General features: G+C 43.4%; 1 protein-coding gene across 2 annotated transcripts in view; it reads right to left on the reverse strand.

Moving 5' to 3' along the window:
* ARMH4 (armadillo like helical domain containing 4) overlaps positions 1-17,695 on the reverse strand; it is a 148,837-nt gene that overhangs the window by 112,721 nt on the left and 18,421 nt on the right. The window contains exon 1 of one of the 2 annotated variants that reach the window (XM_048220082.2): positions 722-818. The exons of the other annotated variant lie outside the window; for it this stretch is intronic. The gene's annotated coding sequence lies outside the window, so the exon portion shown is untranslated. Of the gene's footprint in view, positions 1-721; positions 819-17,695 lie in introns of those variants that run through there. 2 annotated transcript variants of the gene reach the window in all.

The following is a 17,695-nucleotide window of genomic DNA, read 5'->3' on the forward strand; positions in this document are numbered from 1 at the left end:
TCTCCGGGCAACATCTACCAACCATTCTGCAGTCTCAGGCAGAGCCTGACCTCCTCCGTGTCTAGCCCACAGGCCCTCTTTCCAATTAAGAGACCTTTCCAAGCAGCATCCTCCTGCCGTGTCCTGGGGGACCGGTCAGGGTCTGAGCAAGGAGGTTCCGTGACATCTCTGCGCTAAACACTCAACTGTTGGTTTTCTGCAAAGTAGCAGAACACATTTCGGTGGCCACCGCAGCCCCCATTTGCTCCTCGGCTGCCGGACACTGATTGGTATCGGGGACATCACGATGGATGCTGTGAAAGGAGCAAATCGGAGTCTTCAGGAACTTCTCTACCACAGCAGTGCGAGACAGGGAGGGGAGGGAGAGAAGAAAGAAAAGCCCACACAAAAGCAGCCAGCCCTGCAAGCCCCGCCAGCACAAAGGCCCGCGCGCTGGTGCGGAGCCGGGAGGCTGGGCTGGAGCGAGGAGTGCGGCGGGTCCTTCGAGGCCTGCGCGCCGCGCCCAGCGCGCCCCGAGCTGCCCTCGCGCACCCCGCGCCGGGGCACAGCGTTCCGGTGGGGGCTCGGGACGCACGCCCGACGCGCTCCGGGCTGCCGCGCTCCCCGGACCGCGGCGCTCCCGGGGCGACCCCGCGCCGCCCGGGACTCCGGCACCGTCTCTGCCCCGAGCCCCGTCTGCAGGCGCGGCCGCCCGAGTGGCAGCAGCCGGGCCCGTGCTCACCTGTGCGCCTTCAGCCGAGCAGCGCGCGGAGGAGAGCGGCGGCGCCCGCGCTGGGCATCCCCGGCGCGGCCCCTGCGGCGGCGGCGGCTCCCTCAGCCGTCTGGGACGCCAGGAGGAGGACGCTTCGCTTTGTTGCTTATTCATGAGGCCACGACGAGAGCTGGGGATTGGGCGGCGGGAAGATGTGCCCGCCCCGCCTCCGCTGGCACTGACACCCGATGCCGTCGCCTCACGCCCCTCGGCGCCCACTTCCCCGCCTCCGCTCCGGAGCCGGGGGCGAGTCGGGGTGGGGCGGGGGGCGGGGGGGGGGTCGTCCCGCTCCGATCCCGGCTCCTGGAACCTCGCCGGAGACCCCCTGCCCAGCTGTCCTTCTTCGAAGCCTGGGCTTCTGCGGCAGCACTCCCTCGGTGCCTACGGCCGGGGCACTGTTTTCGCTGGAAGAGCCCGAATTTCTCTGGTCTTTGATTAAGGCAAAGGACGCACGTCGGAAGCTGCAGGAGATTCCTTGTGGAAACGGTTCGGTTTAGGCGTGCCCCTAAGTAGGATGGTGTAAAGTAGCCCTAAACAAAGTATTCCCTTTTCAGAGAAGTTAAAAATAAGTGCTAACTACTAAGTATGGTTTATTGAGCCCTTACTCCTTCCAGGAGCAATGCTACGTGCTTTATTCAGTGCCGGCTCAATCTACTCGATAACCCTGAAAGAAATCATGGTAATCCCCATTTAACAGGGAACGAAGTTGAGGCTGAAGGCTGTGTAAGTTGCCCGAGATCTTACAACTAGGTGGTCACCAGGAATTCATGACCTCCATCCTTGAGTTTGTCAATGATTCAGTTTACTTTTTCTATTAACTCTCATTGTAGGTAAAAAGAGATGTCAGGAATCCAAAGGCCCTTTCTAGAACAACCCCCACAGAACCAGACATTTGCAAAGTACTTTTCACATACGTTATCTCTTGTACTTACTCATTCCCTTCTTTATAATAGCTGTCTTACTCCCATTTCATAATAATTTGTAAACATCCTCAAGACAGAGCAAGGTCTTGTTTACCTTTGACCCCACACACTTAACACAATCTCAATACCCACTGTTATCTTACCCATTCCACCTCTCTTTAGAAGAGATTATCTTTGTATTTCCAGAAAGGTTGTCAACAAATAGTTGTTGAATGGAATGTGATTGAATTGATTTGAATACATAAGATCTGTTTTTTTATGTATATTCAATGTAATACAATATAATACATCATACTGTGACCAGGCCTTCTACCCAAATTCAATACCCACCAGGTGGATAAGCCATACTCAACCTGACCAAGCTGTGTTTCAACATTTTATTTTTACGTCAGGTGTTTGAAATTTACACCACATCTCATAAAAACAATGTTATGTAGTATGGTAAGATTCCCAGCTAGACCACAAAATTGGGTCTACTTCACCCAAATGCATGTAAATAATAGTACTAATAAATAACAACCTGACCAATCGGGTTGAACCAGAGGACCAAACAGAATAGAAGACAACGGGAGAAAGGGACTCCAGCTCCCGAGGCATCTAAGGCCAGTCTTATATACATATTTGAGATATCCAAAGTTTCTCTGGAATCTACCTGCCTCCCACTCTGCATCCCTAGTTTTGTCCTTTGAAACCCACAATACTCGAAGTCCCAATGACAAAGCTCCACTCCCTAGATCTGCCTTACACTCAAAGTTTTCCATTCTCAAAAGTTACCCTTCTCCCATAGTAGAATTCTTATTTTCCTTTTCCTCAATACAGTCATTCAGCTACACAGTAAAAATGATCTTATTGGAACTCATTTATACTAATCCTTTATCCTTTCCCAAATGGTTTGTATTGCTTTAAACAACTCTGATTCGTGCAATTTATCTCAACAGCTGCTATTGGTACGTGGCAGTGATAATAAGACCCACTCTTCCACCCCAGCACACACACAAATTGTAAATCAGAGACAGTTGTATCTAAAAGTCAAATCAATAAATCCAGGAATGAAGTTTGGGGTTCCCAGATTTAGTAACTAAAAATGGAGAATGTCCACGCAGTATTTGGGACATATTTATGCTAAAAATATTATTTATCTGAAATTCAGGTTTCACGGACCATCCTGTATTTACCTGATAAACTTTGCAGTATTCGATAATTACTTCATCCTGGTTGGTAAAAGCCTTCGTGTCAGAGAGAAATTGGTCACATGTAACAAACAACTGGATAACCAACCCCAAGAGCCAGGAGTGGACAATGTCCATTCAAATACCATCCAGAAAGGAGGGTCTTGGCAATGCAGACTTGAGCATTATGGTGTCCTTGGTAAGACTATCAGTAAATTGGGTAGAAATGCTTCACAATATACCAACTAATTCTCTTTACCCTGATTCCCATGTACCAAGTAACTATCTGACAGCTTGATTTCCCATGGATAACGCCCTTAAGACACTGCTGAAATAAATATATGTGAGCTGGATAATGTGTGTCTGTTTATAACAAATCTACTTTCCATGCGCACAAAAATTGGGTTTTTGGTCTTGCAAAAGCCAGGAGACCCCGAGTAGGGCTGACGTCACCAAGATAAGTACCACTTAAAGGCTCACATAAGGGCCCTTGAAAACCAGCTGGCAGGACTTCCCAGACTGCACTACTGTTTCCTGAGGATGTTTTTAGTTTTATTTGCTTTGTTTTATTTTCATTTGAAATTACACCAGCAACAAGCACTTGAGGCAATAGAACAAAATGAAATGAAAGTAGCATCTGAGGAAAAATTTTCCTAGAAGGCTGAGTTTACCTGGAAATCTCTTCACAACTGTTGCTGTCTTTCCCTGTGGTTTTCCCTCCCTTTATTTCTGAACTCTCTAAAACTCCTTTCTTGGATGTGTTGTCCTTATAGATTCCCAGGGCACCCAGCAAAGAGGTCTGGCCATGGAAGGAGGACAGGAGCTGCTAGATAGAGTAGGAGTCATTTGCCAATTGCATATTTAAGTCTTCACCACAAAAGACAGTCTTTCCTTTCTGACCTTCCTAAAAGTTTATGAGCACAAGCTTGTCAGCATTTCCCAATGTTCTCTGCCCAGTTACTCTCTAACCCTAATTGTGTTGGAGACTTCCCAGTCGCTTTTAATTTTTTAAGTTGAAATTCCCAGGAGTAGACTTCGGTGTGAAATAGTCTTGCTAAGAATACTCCGCTCACTCTGGGTATTCAATAAATATTTGATGGTTATGGTGATGATGAGGTAAATAATGGTGATGATGGTAGGATCTGCTTTATTCGTTCTGATAGAGCTTTTCAGAATATTCAACATGACCTACTTCGGTGTTAATGAGCTTAGATTTTTACTTCTTGCTAAATTATGTCTTTAGTATGCCCTTTATTGGAAAGATGGGTAAGTAGAATAAATCCGGTAAGAAAATGGTTTTCCTTAAAGAAAGCTTTGGAACAGCAAGTTTATAGACACTGTAGTTGCTTTTAACTGTTAACAGCCCACTATATTTATCTATCTTTAACTCTTATTATGCAAAACACCCAAATGAATCCTCTTGTTTCTCTATTCTCCCCAAGAAGCCTTGTCATTATAGAAGCAGAATTTTATATGCTTTACATTCCCTTCTTTTTAAAATCTGTTATTTTCCAAAATAATGATAAATAAAATAAAATCCGATATTTTCTATATTCTCTTATTAAGTGTTAGATTTCTTCAGGCCCTGAACTTTCTGATTCAATTCTAACAAATGGAATTTTGTCTGTTGCCTTGAAAAAGCACAATAAGAGAGGAAAGGACTACTAATGTGGGTACAAAAACAAAATTTCTAACAGTACAGGCCATTGAAACAGAAACTTTTTAGATAAAGTCAAGGATGAAAACATCTACAAGAAAGAAATCTCATCCCATTTTTTTCCAGCCATAAATAATGTCCTTGTAAGACTGTAAAAATTCTTTTAAAAAAAACGATTTTATTTATTATTTCACAGAGAGATAGCATAAGCAGGGGGAGCAGCAGGCAGAGGGAGAGAGAGAAGCAGGCTCCCCCACTGACCAAGGACCCCGATGTGGGCCTGGATCCCAGAACCCTGGGATCATGACCTGAGCTGAAGGCAGATGCTTAACCAACTGACCCACCCAAGTGCCCTGTAAAAATTCTTTTTAAGATATTCAAACATCAAAGGTCTAATATACCCTTTAATCCTAAATGAATCAGTCATTGTGAATAACTGCATTCAAAATGACATTTATAACTCTAGAAAAGCTATGAATTGCCTTTCACTCTGTCAGACAAAAGAGTCATCTCCATCCTTGTCTCTTTTTTCATATGCCTAATGGTAAATAAACCGATGATTTTAATAGATTCCTTATCTTAAATAATGGGCATGAGATATTTATTACTGACTTAATGGTATACATTACCTACAGCCTGTGATGCAAAGAAAGATTGTTTACTCTTCTCCGCCTCTACTAAGGACAGAATTAAAGAGAAGGGCTTTACCAGGCAGGACAAAGCTCCGGCTCAAGAAAGACTCCTGGGGACGCCTGGGTGGCTCAGTCGTTAAGCGTTAAGCGTCTGCCTTCAGCTGGGGTCATGATCCCAGGGTCCTGGGAAGGAGCCCCGCACCGAGCCTTGCATCGGGCTCCCTGCTAGGCAGGAAGCCTGCTTCTCCCTCTCCCACTCCCCCTGCTTGTGTTCCCTCTCTCGCTGTGTCTCTGTCAAATAAATAAAATCTTTAAAAAAAAAAAAAAGCCCTCTTAATCAGAGAAAGTTCTTAAAGACTGGAATAGATTAGTGAAAGAGGTTATATATTCTCTTCAGTTCTAGGTTTCTAAAAAGGATTCATTTCATTCTGGCTGGGGTTCCTGATGAAACACTGTTAGCTCACTCAACAAGGAAATTATGGAAATAGCTGTAAATGTGGGGAAACTACCAAATATATTTACTGCAGCTAACTGCGTTATTGTTAATTATCTGCCTTCCAATGCATGTTGCTTATTTTACTTCCTAAAAATACGATGCAGGTATTAACATCATACTCAGAATACACGAGAGTATATTCAATCTACAGCACCTGGGAGCAAAAGCAGAGAACAGGATAATGTCAACAGAATGTCAACGCCATTCCGATGAAGATGTCCTGGAAGCTCATAACCAGACTAATACCGACTATCCGAACAACGGTTTAATAAAGTTTAAATGTGGCCTGGACATCATTGCCCAAAAAATAAAAAAAGACTTTCCTTCGCTGTAGTACTCAACCCCCTGCTAAATTCCCTGTCTCGGTACATTTTCGCTGATTCTTCTGGCCAACTGTCTTAGAGGACAGCAGAATTAGTGGGTGTTTCATAGTCATGAAGCAATGAGCAGTGAATCATTTAATATGAGCTATGCATTTATTGGGGTATTGGCTTTATCTCCATGGCTAATCAATCACAAGTGTTTTTGTTTTGTGCATAGTATGTGGTATATGTGGAGATATGCAGTTGAACTCAATTCTCTTCACACACCTTGAATTTAGTTGAGAGGCAAAGGTGATACACACAGAAATATTACTAACAATACATAATATACAATTTTCTCATCTTCTTCAATGGTCTAAACGTAGTACCCATTTTTTATCATCTTTTTTCATTATACTACTACAGAGAGGAACTATCTGATAAAGCGTATGTGGAAAGTCTGCATCTTAATATAGTTAGTACACGTGTTATGTAACCATCTTCCTCTCCCCCAAAACTATAAGCTCTCTGAATTCAGACAGTGTGTTTAATATAGTCTCACATCTCCCACAACGACTACGGCAGTGCCTTGACATAACAGCTGTTCAAGAAAGTATCTGTTGACTATTTAATTATGGCCATAAGCTTATTACCAAAATAAACACAGTAATGTTCACCATTTCACAACTAGGAGGCACAAACTGAATACTACTAACATAAAAAGGAAGTTTGATGAGCTTCAGAATTTGTATATTAATCTCATACAAGTTGGGAAGATACAGTCCAATGTGAATGGCTTTGAGACTCAGGATTTCATTATTTTTTAATCCTATGAGAAGGGGTTAACCTATGTATGCAAATGTCCTGTCTGAAGCCAGAGAACTGAGCCAACTGATATTTCAAGTCCCCTTCTAACCACAAGTCTGCAATCTTTGTAATTGGTAAAGTTCACATTTATTTAAGAAGGAGTTGCTCGTGAGCAAGAAATACCCTGCGTGTGAGATTTTTAAAAAGAAAAAACTGCTTCAAGCTGAATCCGGTACTCCTATTCCATCTGGGCTCAGATCTCTGAAATAGCGCGAGCAATGTGTTTTGTTTTATTTATTCTTTGTCAAGACCTACAATATAAAGTAGACGTAAAAGATGCATTTTGCAGAATCAGTTCAAAGCAATTCCTCCGTAACTTGTTTACAGAAATCGCCAAAGGCGAAAAAACTTCCTTCAGAATCAGAATGATTGAAAATATGTCTCATACGGAGAAAATGATTTAGTTTTGGACTGGTCCAAAGTGTGAGGCATTGCCACAAAAGAAGAAATGACTTTGTCTCCAAAAAGTTCCCAGTAAAGATAAATGGGATGATCACGTAATGTTCTTTCTATTCTCTTTTTTGCTCTGAGGAGCTTTCTATAAGTGGCTTTCAGGCACAGTGGCATGTTTTGTTTTCTTTCCATCTCTCTCTTTGTAAAAGCCATTTTAAGGCACTTACCATGGCCAGCTGATGTTCATTTTGTGACATTGTTCTCAACAGTCCTCTTACGTCGATGAGCACTTTTCACTCAGATCAGATTCTGCTGGGTTCATCAAAAACACAAAACTTTTTTTCCCCTGTCAGACTCCAATTCTCCTGTAAATTCTATTTCTCTGGCTTTCTTTCCTCATACTTCTTGCTTCCCAGATTCTATACTGCCGCTTTTGAAATTTAATGTCTTCTCCATCGTGTACATTGTTCCCTGTGTCAAAGATGCAAGCCTGAACATTTTGGCCCAATCCTTTCTGATTTCAGAGTCTTGAATTCCAGCGTGTTGCTGTGTTTGAGGCAGCCTTGAGGACTATAACCCAGTCCCACGTGGTGCAATGCATTATTATTCATGAGCACTTTTATAGGCCCATTCTTTTGCCCAAGGCACAAATATAAGCAATAAGCTTCACCTCTTCTCCCTCTCCCCCTGGAGAGGGATTTCACGGGAAATGTGGCAGACATGAAGGGCGTCGTAAGCAGATGATAAAGATATGGAAGACATAAAGATATTAGAGGCTAGAAACATTTTTGCTATCACAGGGAAAGAACCAGAGACAAATATGGTTACCTCCGCCCTCTTCCTCTTTCTCCAGGCCCAGAGGTGGACTTTTGACTGGAGAAATGAGGGACAAAGCACTTGCGTTAAGGGATGGAGAGGAGACTCAAATTCCTTCTTTCCCTCTTCTAGCCTTCTTCAGGAACGGCCTTGAAGGTAGAAACTTTGAGAACTGGGGATGATACGTCTGAGAAGAGCCCTTCCTTCTGGAAAACTCAGTGGGGTTGGGCCAGGGTGGAGCTTTACTTCAGACACACTGGTTGTTAAAATAAGGAGGCATTTCCATATCCGTTGGTGTAAATCCATTACCTCGCGCTCTTGCTCCAAGTCCTCCCAATCCCCTCTTCTTCTTCCCAGCCTCAATTCCCTCACCAGCTCCCCATCATCCCAAGGAAAGGGGGGCCCGCTAATGTCTGGCACAGTCGGAGGTCTCTTGCGATTAGCCAGTGTCGTGCTCACACCATTCTAAGTATGATTTTTTAAGATTTTATTTTTCAGTAATCTCTACACCCAATGTGGGGCTCCAACGCACAACCCCGAGACCCAGAGTCACATGCCCTACCGACCGAGCAGCCAGGCGCCCCCATTCTAAGTATTTTTAATAGCATCCCTTGTTGAAGGAGAACAGTGACATATTTAGGGAGGGAATATGAGATAGACCTTCTCCCCAAAAAAGCCCATTTCAGGCCAAAGAGTCACAGGTGGTACTCTTTCACAAAGTGGCTCTCCCTAATAGTAGACTTTGTCCCTCCGAGCCTGTGCCTTGCAGAAGGGAAGAGAACTTACTGCATAGGTGGCCTAAAGATTCTTCACCCTTCTAGGATAAGAGAGCAAACAAGTGTTTAGAATCTAAGCGCTTAGGAGTGTGCTTCAGCTTCACGAGACAGTGATAGTTTTGATATCATAGGCTGGTTGGGAGGATTAAATGAGATAATACGGAAAATACTTAGCACAGCGTCCTTAACAGCCATCACACGGTCAATAAATACTATTCTATGAAACACAGTGCAGACTCCGTTGATGAGGTATTGATTTTCAGGTATAAAAGCAGGTATTTCCTGAGTTGCTGGCTAATGGATTTTTCCCTCCTTGAGGAACTTTCTGAGAGCAGAAGCAAACCTATTGATATCCCCCTATTTAAATTTCAAGTTTATGATGGAAAGAATAATTTTCTGGGGCTAGATTCTAGAGTGGTAGTTTTGGCATCATTCTGTAGAATTTTCTTAGAATCTCACCAAAGAAATTTAATCAAGAAGGCTCTCAAGTTTAAGTAATTTGGATAATGTTCACCAGGGGCTTCCCATTAACACCAATTTTTTTCCCGCAAACAGAAACGTTCTTAAGTAGGCAGAAAACATTTTTTAATTTGCTGACATTATGCTATTATTTCACTGATTTAGCATTTTATGAAAACTCACTTACCTAGAACCAATGACATCGCTTACATAGCTGAAAGTAGGTTCAAACTGTAATAGTGTCTGGCCTATTACAGACACTGAATATATTTATCTTATTTAGGCATCTCGAAACACTTTATAGCTATGGAGGTGTATCTCTGCCCCAATTTCCTTATTCATCAAATGAGACACTGAAACTGCAAGAGATTGAAAAGCCCACGCGGGAACCCACACCTCTGAATTTGTAGTCCAGGGCTCTCCCCCTTCTGCACAGGGCTGTCCTCAGTGACATTATCCGATTTCAAAGGATATTTAATGGCTTCATCAAAGAAGAACATATTTAATGACTCCATCAAAGATTTGGCTTTACAGCTAAGCATCATAAGCTACATTGAAGCCTCTGTGCCTGGGCTCATGTTCTTCTATCTGACTCGAACACTTGTCTCACCTTTCTCCGGCTGGCTAAGGATGCTTACTCATCTTCAGGACTCACCTTGAGCATCACCTCAAGGAAACTTTCCTGATGGCCTAGGCTGGGCCGAGTGCCCTTTTTCAGGCCCCCGTGACACCTGGGCACACCCATGTCGTAGCATTCACATTCAGAATAGCCATGTCTCAGGTGCCCAGTCCCTGCACTGGTGCCCAGCCTGCCTCCTGCATCCCATTCTGCCTAGGTCACTTTCCAGGCTGTATCCTCCCCAACCTACATACCCCCGACATATTCCCCCCACCTACCCATATCGCTCCCCAGCTGTCGTCACCCCAGCCTGAATCCCTCTCTGCCTGAAGGCACCCTCGCTTGCACCTCTCCCCACCAGGCTCTATCTTCCTGCATACATCCCTCCAGCCTACATCCCTCTGTGAAAGGAAGAATTCTAAGACAGCCTCAAAGATTCTTGGCCCCTGAGAGGCACATACCTTCTCCCAGCTACTCAATCAAACTCTAACCTGGGTGCTCCTATAAAGTGATTTTGCAAATGTAATTAAGACCCCAAATCAGTTGATGTTAAAATTGGGTGGGCCCGATCTAATCACATGAGCCCTTTAAATCTGGGTCAAGAACTTAAGACAGGGAAGTCAGCAATGTGAAGCGTGACAGGACAGATGGAGGGGGCACGTGGCAAGGGACTAGGGTGCCCTCTGGTTGCTGAGAGTGGCCCCTGTCAACAGCCAGCAAGAAAACGGGGATCCCCACGTTGGGCTCCCTGCTTGGTGGGGAGCTTGCTTCCCCCTCCCTCTGCCTGCTGCTCCCCCTGCTCGTGCTCTCTCTGACAAATAAATAAAAATCTTAAAAAAAAAAAAAAAAAAACAAGAAAGAAAATGGGGGTCCCAGTTCTATAAACAAAAGGAACTGAATTCTCCCAACAATTATGGGAGCTTGAAAGAGAATATGAGCTCCAAAATGGAACACGGCCCAGCTGACATCTTGATTTTAGCTTTCTGAGAGCCTGCGTGGAGAACTCAGACACCCTGAGCCTGGACTTCTGACCTACAGAACTGAGAATAATGAACGAGTGTTGTTTTAAGCCACTAAATTTGTGATAATTTGTTACACAGCACTAGAAAACTGACACAACCTCACCCAGCCTGTACCTTCCCAGGTCGTATCCCTCAGTCTATCTCCCTCCGACTGAATCCCCCCAGGACGCACCTTCCCAGCTGGAGCTATTCTGTAGCCTAAGCCATTCGCCTACCCCAGTATGGACCCCCAGCCTGCATTCCGCCCCGCTTGTACCATTCCCCAGCCTGAATGCCTTCCACAAACACACAGCTTGTCACAAATAACCCCGCATCAATCCAATCACACACACACACACACACACACACACCACTAACACCATCACTATGCTGCACGGTACAGCAGCCTAAGTGATTCAGCCCAAGGAACACACCAGTCAAATGCACAGTGTGCATTACCAGATGGAAATTTTGTCTCCTTTCCAAGACAGGTGAGCAGGACTGGGCATCCCAAAAGGAAAATGGTAGTCTCCTCTCCTTTGCTCCCTTGAGCCTCAAGCCAACTGGGCGCAGAGCAGCCGGTCAGCCCTACTTCCTAGACTGAGTGCTGCACTAGCTTCTCCAGCACTCTAGAATCAGAGGGCTCCTCCAGGTGGCCGAAGGCACTTCTTTTCCAAAGGAAATGAACTGAGCCTCCAATCCACTGGCCAAAATCCTCTCGTCTCCCCTCCCTAAGGATCCAAAAATTTCTTTCCTCCAGAAGTAATGCCGACACTTGCCCCCCCCCCCCAGCCCCCATTTCCCACCTTTATTCCAGAGCCAAGCGTTGTTTTCTCTCCTTCTAGGCTTTTTTCCACCTGCGCTATCCTACAACTTACATTTGCAAGATGGTGCTTTCCTCACTCAGGTATTCCTCCATAGTGTATCTTTGTACCTGAATCAGAACACTCTGAGGCAGCTGGGATGAACGGCGTAGGTAGCCAATACTTACCTTCGAAAAGCAAACATTAGGTAAAAAAGATAGAATATCTTCATTAAAGGATAAATAACTTTATATATAGCAATCCTATGAGGTAAAGTTATTGCCCTTATTTCACAGATGAGGAAATTGAAGTTCAGAGAGGTTAAGTAAGTTATCAAAGGGCACACAGCAAGCAAGCAGCAGGGCTGGGATACCAGCTCAGCCGGTCTGGTTCCAGAGCCCATCCTCTTGTCCACTCCACTGAACACTTACTAGGTTTCAGGATCACTGTGCTAAGTAGAGTATTATGTGATTTATGTGACGAAAGAGAAAGAGAGAAAGCAGAAAGAACTGTGTGCTAACATGATGGGGAAATTTTCCACAAAGTGAGACTTCAGCTAGCACTACAGGACACTTAGGACTCAGAGCTACAGGGGTGGGGCATTCAGGTTGGGGGAATGGAACAAACTAGGCATAAGAGCGAGAACATGAATGTTCTGACACCGTAATTTGTAGAGGAGAGTCATGGGAAATAAGGCTAGAGAAGTGAGTGGAGACCAGACTGTAGCTGCTGTGAATGCCACGCCAGGGGAGTTAGCCTTGCTTACCAGGCAAGAGGGAAGGATTCTGAGCAAGTGGTTGGAGAAAGGGAAGGGGCAGCTGAATATGGTAACTGCCTGGACTTGGGAGATCAAAGGAAGCATTAAAAAATTATTCCCAGGTCTAGTGCTTAGGTATCTAGAATGATTTGAGTTTTAATAATAGAAATTGACTAAATTACATTTGGAACTGAAATCTGCCTCCTTAAATAGTCACATATAAGTCTTTAAATTCTGCTGGAATGGAAATTACATTTGCCCTTTCCATAAAGCAATCCAGGAAAAACTTGTATAGTTAAAAGGATCATCAGAATTCTAGAGAGGCTCCTTTCCCTACAGAAAATTTCCAAAAGGTCAGCTATGCTTTGGGCATTTTGACAATGAGCTAGTTACCTTTGGGGTACACCCCCAAGGTGTACCCCCTTAATAAGACAACTGAGGAATTCAATTTTGGGGTTACTTTCTTGCTCTATACATATATCGAGCAGGTGAGAAGTGGGTTTCTGTTGACAATGAGATCAAAACAGGTGTGATTTGCTGAAGATATTTTAAAAAAATGTGCTGGTCAATAGTTATAGATTGTAGGTTATCACTGTATACTCCCCAGCATTTTTTAGGTGCTTCAGTGTTTTTAGGAGTTTAGTTACTATGAATACGCCACCTAAAAGGCATATTCTTATTTTTTTTCATCCGCAGAGGGAATTAGTAATAAACAAGACCATAAAGAGCATAGGAAAAATCCTTCATGCCTGCACTGGAACACACTGCAAATATTCAACAAACCAGGAGAGGTGGCTGGTGCCCTCCAACACTGCCTGGCATGGAAGGGTGAGCTGAGAAAGGGAGCAGTGGAGACCTGAAACCTGCCGCATCTACTCCCACCTGTACCCCAGCCCCACCCACGGAGGTCCAGACCGGCATGATAAAGCCAGTGAGATTCACTTCCTAGGCTTGCCATCTGCCAGCTGCATTCACCTTGGGCAAGTTACCTTACCTCTCGGTGCCATATATACTCTAATCCCCGCCCCCAAAGAAGTTTAAATGATCTATTGCATTAAATGCCATCTACCAAGTTGCTAGGGCAGCACCCAAAACATTGAAGAGGCCCATAACTGTTCCCTTTCCCTTCTCCCCAGTGGGCAGCAGGAAGCAGTGGAGGGAATGAGGTATTCCAACAGGCATCTGGGAAGGGCCCAGGACCAGGGACTCGTGAGAAGTCAAGACCTGGAGAAGAAGGGGGGGGGGGGGGCTGGGGGCCAGTGCATTTGCAGACATGCCTCCGCAGTGGTACTGCAGCTTGCTGGGATAGACCTGCAGGATGGAATATTCATGGAAAGATAAATGGAGTCAGAAGTGGGGACCTTAAAGATGGCACCAAAACCCTGGAGATCAAGTGGAGAAGAAAGGGAATTTAAATGGGAAGCATGGGGGCGCCTGGGTGGCACAGCAGTTAAGCGTCTGCCTTCGGCTCAGGGCGTGATCCCAGCGTTATGGGATCCGGCCCCACATCAGGCTCCTCCGCTATGAGCCTGCTTCTTCCTCTCCCACTCCCCCTGCTTGTGTTCCCTCTCTCCCTGGCTGTCTCTATCTCTGTCACATAAACAAATAAAATCTTTTAAAAAAAAATGGGAAGCATGCAGGTTGGAAGGTTTGGGAACAGGGAGGGGTTGGAGAATGGACTGGGGCTCACAAAGAGCTGAAAGTGAGAGCTTTCAATAATTTAAAAAACAAAACAAAACAAAACTGAGCCAAGACAGGAAAACCTTTACCGTAAGACCAAGATTCAGGGACAGTCTCCCCTGACAAAACTAGTGAGAAAAGGACAGGGGTTTGGTGACAAAACAAAGACCCAATTATCAAAACTGGGATAGAAAATGGGAGCAAGGTTGGAGCTGGGTGACAAGATCAGATCCGGAGGAATGGCTGAGACCTGGTGCTGAGTCACTGTGACCTGGTGCTGAGTCAGTAGAACACTGACCCTCTGATTGGTCCCAGAAGTCCAGAGCCTCACTGTGAGCCGGGAGAGACTGAGAGCAGAAACCTAACGTGTTGGCATTAAAAGGGCAAAGATCTGATGGAATCTTGCAGTCAGGGCCTCTCCAGGCAGTAGCAGGAGCCAAATTCTTTGCAGTTTTTGCCTCATACTCGTCTCGTGGGAGCTTATTAATAATATCAGTGTTCCAGCCCACCTCACACTTAAGGAATGAGACTCTCTATGGGTAAGAACAAAGCATCGAGTTCTGGTAAATCCGGTGCAAACTAAAATTGAAAACCCAGAGGTTTAGATTCCAAACTTTATAAAGACATTCTTCCTCATCTTGGTTCTGAATTTATGTATTTATGTCTCTCCCCCTCACTCTCTCTAGAAAGTTACTAGCCTCTAATAACCATATGGGGCTCAGACCGAGGTGGGTTCAAATAGTTTCTTTCTTGCTGTGATAAAATATATATAACATAAACTATGCCATTTTAACCATTTTAAGTATAAAAATCATTGGTGTTAACATATAAATGTTAATATAGTTAACATTTTAACTATAAAAATCAAAGTTGTGCGACCACCACCACCACTGTTTTTTTTCTTTTTTATCACTCCTAACAGAGACTCTATAACCATTATAAGCAGCAACTCTTCATTCTCCCCTCCCCCCTGTCCCAGGAACCTCTAAGGTACTTTCTACCTATTCTAGATATTTCATGTAAGTGGAATCATACAGTGTTTGTCCTTTTGTGACTGGTTTCCTTCACTGAGCATGTTTTCAAGCTTCATCCATGTTGCAGCATGTATCAGAACTTAATATCTTTTTATGGCTGAATAAATTTCCATTGTATGTATATATCACATTTTGTTTACCCATTCATCTCTTGATAGACACATGGGTAATTTCCACCTTTGGGCTATACTGAATAATGCTGCAATAAACATTGGCATTTAAGTATTTGTCTGAGTCACACTTTTCAATTCTTTTGAGTACATACCTAAGAGTGGAATTTCTGGGTCATATGATAATTCTGTGTTTAACTTTTCAAGGAACTCCCAAACTGTTTTTCACAGAGGCTGCAACATTTTATATTCCCACTAGCAATGCATGATTGTTCCGATTTTCCCAAATCCTCAATAATACTTTTTATTTTCCAGTTTTTAAAATGATAACCACTGTAGTTGGTATGGAGTGGCATGTCATTGTAGGTTTGATTTGCATTTCCTTAATGACCGATGCTGTTGACAACTTTGCACGTGCTCACCGGCCATTTGTAAACCTTCTTTGGAGAAAAGTCTATTCAATTCCTTTGCCCAATTTTATTTATTTTTTCAAGATTTTTTATTTTTTAAAGAAATCTCTACACCCAACATGGGGCTTGAACTCACAACCCTGAGATCAAGAGTCGCACGCTCCACTGACTGAGCCAGCCAAGGGCCCCCTTTGTCCAATTTTAACTTAGGTTGTTCACCATTTTGTTCAGTTTTAGGAGTTCTGTATATCTTCTGGATATTAAACTGTCATGAGATAGGTGATTTGCAAATATTTTCTCACATTCTGTAGGTTGTCTTTTCTTTTTCTTGATAATGTCTTTTGATGCATGGAAGTTTTTAATTTTGATGAAGTCCAATTTATCTGATTTTTTTGTTGTTGCTTGTGCTTTTGGTGTCATATTACGAATCTATTGCCAAATCTAAGGTTATGAAGATTTACCTCAATGTAGTCTTCTAACAGTTTTTTGGGTTTTACCTTTATATTTATATTTAGGTTTTATGATCCATGTTGAGTTAATTTTTTTATATGGTGTGAGGTAGGATAGCCTAACCTCATTCTTTCCTATGTAGAAATCCACTTGTCCCAGAACCATTTGTTCAAGAGTCTATTCTTTTCCCATTGAACAGACGTGGCACCTTTGTCAAAAATCAATTGGCATATTACTGTTTAATGGGTACAGAGTTTCAAATTTGCAAGACAAAAAGAGTTCTGAAGATGGGTGGTGATGGTTGCACAATGTGGATGACTTAATGTTACTGAACTGTACACTTAAAAATGGCTAACATGATACATTTTATGTGTATTTTACTACAATTAAAAAAAATAATTGGCCATACATGAATGGTTTTTTTTTTTTAAGATTTTTATTTATTTGAGAGAGAGCAAAAGCGAGACAGAATACAGAGGGAGAAGAAGAAGGAGACTCGCTGCTGAGAGGAGAGTGGGATGAGATCCCAGGACCCGGAGATCATGACCTGAGCTGAAGGCAGATGTTTAACTGAGCCACCCAAGCGCCCCCCATGAATGGGTTTATTTCCAACCAATCATTTCTATCGCATTGGTCTATATGTCTATCCTTATGCCAATATAACTGTTTTGATTATTGTAACTTTGTAATAAGTTTTGAAATCAGGAATACTCCAACTTTGTTCTTTTTCAGAATTGTTTTGGCTAGTCAGGGCCCCTTGCAATTCTATAGGGATTTGAGGACTATCTTTTCCATTTCTGCAAAAAACCAAAACAAAATAAAACAAAGAAAAACAAAAAACAAAACAAAACAAAACAGCACTGCTTAAGCTCTGTGCCACCCAGGGGCCCCCTAAAACAGCACTGCTGAACTGTGGGTGAGATTGGGTTGAGTCTGCAGTTAGCTTTGGGTAGCATTGCCATCTTAACTCTTTCATGACATGAATACAGAATGTCTTTGCATTTATCCAGGTGCTCTTTCTGTCAGCAATGTTTTGCAGGTTTCAGTTTAGGTAGGTGCTTATGTTATAACATTTTTTTCCCTTTCTTCAATATGACACATTTTAGATCAAATAAAAAGGAGTGCAACTTACAAGAAGGCAATTAGTATTCCATTCATTTTGTTGGCACCCACCCAGGAGAAGAAAAGACTTATAGATGACATAGAATTAAACCAGCATTCGTTGAAAATGCTTTCTGTTCTGAGTTCTAGACCAGGTGCTGGATGGGCCCCTGATTTCCATGAGCTTAAAACAGTTAACTACCAGGTAGAAATTTGAACAGTGATGGTATAATGGGAAATGCTACAAAGCAGCCTTGTGCAGAAAGGCTAAGGGTGCACAAATGAAGCAAAACTAAGGGCACAAAATGGTGGTTGGGTTTGTAAAAATGTCAAATAGGGGGCTTTGACGATATGACGATAGAATGGGATTTCTCCAGTCAGAAAGGGGAAGAAGGAGAAGGGCATGTGTGTGCTTGTGGTGGGGGGAAGTGTGGAGATAAGGTAGAAGTGCCTTAATCATCTCTAGTCAGTCAACCAGTTCATTCATTT

This window comes from Ursus arctos, unplaced genomic scaffold, assembly GCF_023065955.2.
Source record: "Ursus arctos isolate Adak ecotype North America unplaced genomic scaffold, UrsArc2.0 scaffold_25, whole genome shotgun sequence".
Taxonomy (NCBI): domain Eukaryota; kingdom Metazoa; phylum Chordata; class Mammalia; order Carnivora; family Ursidae; genus Ursus; species Ursus arctos.